We start from the raw sequence: 4,979 nt of genomic DNA on the forward strand, positions 1-4,979 counted from the left end.
ACCAATTTATTGTTTGTTTTTCTTAAACTATCACTTTTTGTACTTGATGTAATGTATTTGATCGTATCGGCTAAATGGAAAAAAACAAGAACAATATTTTTTATAAATTAAAAAAATATTAAAATAAAATCTGGTAATCTAAAACAAAATTATTTATACGAAGTTATTTATTTAAATTGTAACCCTATTTTTGGTAGGTTTCTTATTTTTGGACAATAACTTAATGTTTATTTTACATATTTAAAGGGATTTTCTAGTCATAAGTACACCATACCATTTGTTAGAAAAGGATTCAAACTAAATTTGTTGGTATGTACCAATTTCTGAGATGGGCCTACTATCCGCTTGCCGGTAATAGGTTTGAATAACATGATAAACCAAAAATAAAAGTTGATTGTATATACATCTTCAGATGGATTTCAAAGTTGTGTATGAACATTTCTAAGAGATTTGTCTTTATGTTATCATTATGATGATGACCTGAAGTAGCAGCTTATTTTATTTTGACATACGTAAGTCATTCTTAATTAGTTACACCAACGTATTCAGTTAGGTCTCATTGATATTGGGTTGATAAAAAAAAAGACCAAAATGCAATATAACCAATAGAATAAAGCTTGGAGAAACCCCGCATTGGTTTTGCACTGGTGATATGTTTAAGTAATATACTAGTACAAGGAGGGTTCATAGAGTTTCAAGATTGATTTCATAACTAAAATAATACGAATAATACTGATAATATACTGAAGACTTCAAGTTGACTGTACAAAAATACTTAATCAAGTATCCGATCTGAGACAATTCATGAAACTTAGAAACGCACTATGAATATGCCAGTTCTCTAACTTTTTTTCTTTTATTTCGGGCAATGTTCTAAGACATGTATTTAATTCTATACATTATAGTTATATACCCCGAAAAAAAAGGTCGTATCATTCTTCTTCCATCCAGTCCATTATAATTTCACGAACCACTAAAGTTTAGCATTTTTCATGATAAAGGAGGTGTGATGGTAACTCATTGCTATATAGCCTTGCATATTGCAAGATACATTGACGCAATACTAGCACTTACTACATCAATCGGATGGTCACAGAAACAAGCAAGAAATTATAATCCAAAAGTTTTGTAACCCGGAGTTTGCATGATGTTAAATGGCTTCATATTCTTTGTTTACGGTTTCCAAGTACCTATGATTACGTACAGATATTAGCATTACAATAATTAAACATTTAAATAAAGGTATATTATAAATATATAGTTTGCTGCACAATCATCTTGTAAAATGGACCTTAACTGTTCAGGTCATTAATCATTAACTAAATTTTTCCCAGTAACAATTTCTCTATTTATAAAGGCATCGATTATTCAGACTAGTACAGGATCGGGGCTGACAGTCACATTCACTCTTCGTGGAACAAAACTTTAGAAACACACGGAATACTTTTTCCTCCTAATGGACTATACATACGAATGACTGATTAGGCAGTAAAGAACATTATAATAAAGCTAAATGTAGAAATCACATCTAGGTTTAAAATTTATTTATAAGCAACAGAATTTTGCCACAGGTTAATTTACATCCAGCCAGAAAGCAAGTCCTATCCTAAGCTATTCTAGGGTATAGTGAATTCCATTTAATACATGTAAGTAAAATAAATGTAATTTACAGTATGTTAAAAAAAAAAAAAAATATGTGACAAATAGAGTAACCAATAAATTGTAATTATATTTACTTAATAAACTTATAAATGAAATATAAAAATAAAAATGAAAACTACAGAACAGTAAAATAAATGATAAGTTCTTATTGTAAGGATAGGACAAGCGCTAGACACAAAGTCCAAGCGAAAGAAAATGGGAGAGCCTACTGCATAAGACAAACGAATCTCCGGCAATATTAGCAGAGCTGAGAAAGTGGCTTGTTTTCGCCTCTTAACAGAATATGATCTGTTCCAAAAACGCCTCCATCGAATTAACATCGTAGATTCACCGAAATGTCCTCTATGCAGCATGGGAGACCATCTTTTAACATGTATTGGTCTAGAAGATATTCAGTAGGATGCGGACCAACTAAGAGGAAAAGTAAAATTGTATTGGACTGTGAGAGGGAAAATGGCGTAATATCCCACTTCCTGTGGCGTAGGAAAATAAAAAATATATGAAAATTGTATAATTTTTAAACCATTTTTTATTAAATACTAATTTTACAATTATTATAAGTAATACATTGTAGTAGTATTTTCGGAACAATCTTCTCAAAAATAACTGTCCCAGAACTCCTGTTACATGCACTGTCATCCTGAAGGAGAACAATAGGGATAATCGAAAAACTCAAATTAACAAGGTTTCTTCATCAATATGAGAGGCAGGTACAGCAATCATCCTGTAAAACCGTAGGGAAGTTATAATAACGCAAAAAAAAATCTATTTCTGTTAATATGAGTATACTAGTAGTGTAGTAAATGTATTGAACGTACTTTAATATTAGCTTTGTACAGCAGTATGTATTACCACCACAACATTGGTATGCGTTTAGACAGCAAGTGGAAGTTCCACAGCAATGATAACCATCTTGACACGTCTTAGTCGCGCTGCAACGTTGTCCTGAAGAATTATTTATAATTTTTTATATTTAAACACTTGAACGGACCGTGAATTAGAGTAATAAGAAAAATCTAACGAGAATAAACATATTGGAATTCAATTGAGAATAGTTTTCAGTAGAAAATGTGAAAACATTACTGCTCTAAAATTGATTAAAGGAAATTAATTAAATTCCATGTTCAGCATATTACTATGTATATTCACCATCCCTAGCCTTTAAAACTTACGAAAATTTGATTTGATTTTCCCTTGATCATAATTGATATTGTTCCATTAGATTTTCTTAGTTCGCGATTAAAGAATGGAGAATATCTACTTGTAATTCCCTGACATTATAATCAGTGCATCGCGACGTTGTAATCATGACGCCCATTTTAGTCAACTCGGCTATGATAACGGATTCTTTACTGGAAATTAATGGTTAAATAATTTAGTTCTTAGGTTCATTAGGCTTTCTGCATTTGAGTAAGTGAAAAACAAGAATATGTTAATAATTAACAATACAATCGACTTGACTAAATAATAGAACATGTGCTACTGTTATGACCAATATTCAAAATATAACAAATTGAAGAAGTTAGAGCGTTGAGTGTGGTCTAATGGAACAATATAAAAGAGTTGAGAGTTGTGTATAATTAAATATATATATATACTGTTCTAGGAAGGATTAAAATAAAATATATTCTTTTAGTTATTTCATTTGAACATAACCAAAAAAAAAAAACAACAATGTAAATGTAATACACATTTTCAGTAATTTTGAACAGCTAATTTTAGGAGTGAAAATAATTAAAATCTTACCGTTTGCTACATCAATTGCTGTTTTTAAAGATGAATTTTCAACGGCAACTTGTCCTGCTATAGTTTCTGGGTGCCACAGGAGCAGGAAGGCAACGCATAAAAACGTAGCTCCAAGTTGTGGATTCATTTTTACAAAGAAGAGAGAGGAGTGTTGGATAATACTTTATGTCTTTAAGCTAACTATACACTTTTGTATATCTTATCTTCGCGTTGGAGTGCATTGTTGTGAAAGAACAATAGTGATAACAAAAATAAGTAGAATCTCATCAAACAATTAGTTCTTGAAAGTGAAATATTCCAATAACGAACGGCCTGTGAGAAATCAGGTGATATGCAAGTATAGCTGACATGATTGAATTGATATCTTCAATTCCCCCGCATTCAATGTAAGAAATGACCAGGAAGGAGATGATTTCTGACACCCGTATGTCTGGTTATGAACAGGTAACCAACCTTTTCTAGCCATAAAGAGGTGTCAATTTTTCATTTCCTAGGACCACCACAGAAATAAATAAAGTCGATCCCCTCCCAGACCGAATTAAAACCGGCACCACCGTAGTTCCCCGGTTGCTAAAACCTGAGCCTCAACCACCTGAGCCACGGATGGCCCAAAGGCAATGGAATGGAGCGGTCCCTCTCCATTTTTGTAACCCCCATCAGTCCTATCAGCCCTGGCCAATATTGTTATCTCCAACTTCAGCGGACCCAGCCAACTTCCTTATAATGCCATATGACGAAGAAAGGGCCAAATTTCTCGTATATATATTTAGATTTAGGTTTTTAGGTCTAAGTATTGTATATAAAATATTTAATTAGTAAGAAACAAAAATTTAAAAAATGAAGTATTTCACTTCAATTCGTGCGTTTAGTTCGAAGCGTGTTAAATTTAGAGATTTATATATAGATTTTTTTTTATTTTTGTTTCTCTTCTATATCGGGAAAATAAAATTTAGTTCGTATAAATGTAGGAGGCTTGTTATAAGCTCTAATAAGAAAGCTGGACGGAATTAAAACTCCTCCAGACCCGATAAAGCTAAATGAGGAAGCAGCCTACGTTCCCTAATATTTAATAATGGATTTCCATTAATAAATTTATATATAGTCTGATCGGAAATGTGCAAAACATTTCAAAACAAAAAAAAAATGGAGGACGGGGATTTGCTAATTGACAAGTAATAGTAAGCACTCAAATAAACTTCTAGACGGCAAATATTTAGCTAATCAATTTAATTTTATTAAAAAACCCGTACAATATAAAATTACAGAAAGGAAGTAATAATTGTTGTGATTTATAATACCTGGAAAAAAGATGAAATTATATCCGTACTAAACGGAAAAATTAACAATACAGCAAGAATACAAAAAAAAAACAAAAAAAAAAAACGAAGAAAGGAATATGGTCCGGGTGCGGTCAAAAAAACTCAAACAGTAGAATTATACTATTTTAATGAGCCAACGTTTCGCCCCACGTTGCAGGGCTTCGTCAGGGCTAAAAACTGGACTATAATTCAACCCCATACCACGCTTAACCTCACCTCATTTCTTTCTGCTTTAGAACTTTGCTGTAATTC

The 4,979-nt window shown here is 31.9% G+C and overlaps 1 protein-coding gene and 1 long non-coding RNA gene across 3 annotated transcripts in view; both read right to left on the reverse strand.

Moving 5' to 3' along the window:
* The window catches only part of LOC106682819 (lachesin), a 522,354-nt gene that overhangs the window by 201,107 nt on the left and 316,268 nt on the right, over positions 1 to 4,979 (reverse strand). The gene's annotated exons all lie outside the window — the stretch shown is intronic.
* Positions 2,169 to 3,585, reverse strand: LOC106682821 (uncharacterized). The gene is made up of 3 exons (XR_010844509.1): positions 3,409 to 3,585; positions 2,481 to 2,607; positions 2,169 to 2,386 (listed from the first exon to the last, which is right to left on the reverse strand). It is a non-coding gene; the product is annotated as an uncharacterized lncRNA (long non-coding RNA).

The sequence above is a fragment of the Halyomorpha halys genome, unplaced genomic scaffold, assembly GCF_000696795.3.
Source record: "Halyomorpha halys isolate HHAL.00 unplaced genomic scaffold, Hhal_1.1 Scaffold445.1, whole genome shotgun sequence".
Classification (NCBI taxonomy): domain Eukaryota; kingdom Metazoa; phylum Arthropoda; class Insecta; order Hemiptera; family Pentatomidae; genus Halyomorpha; species Halyomorpha halys.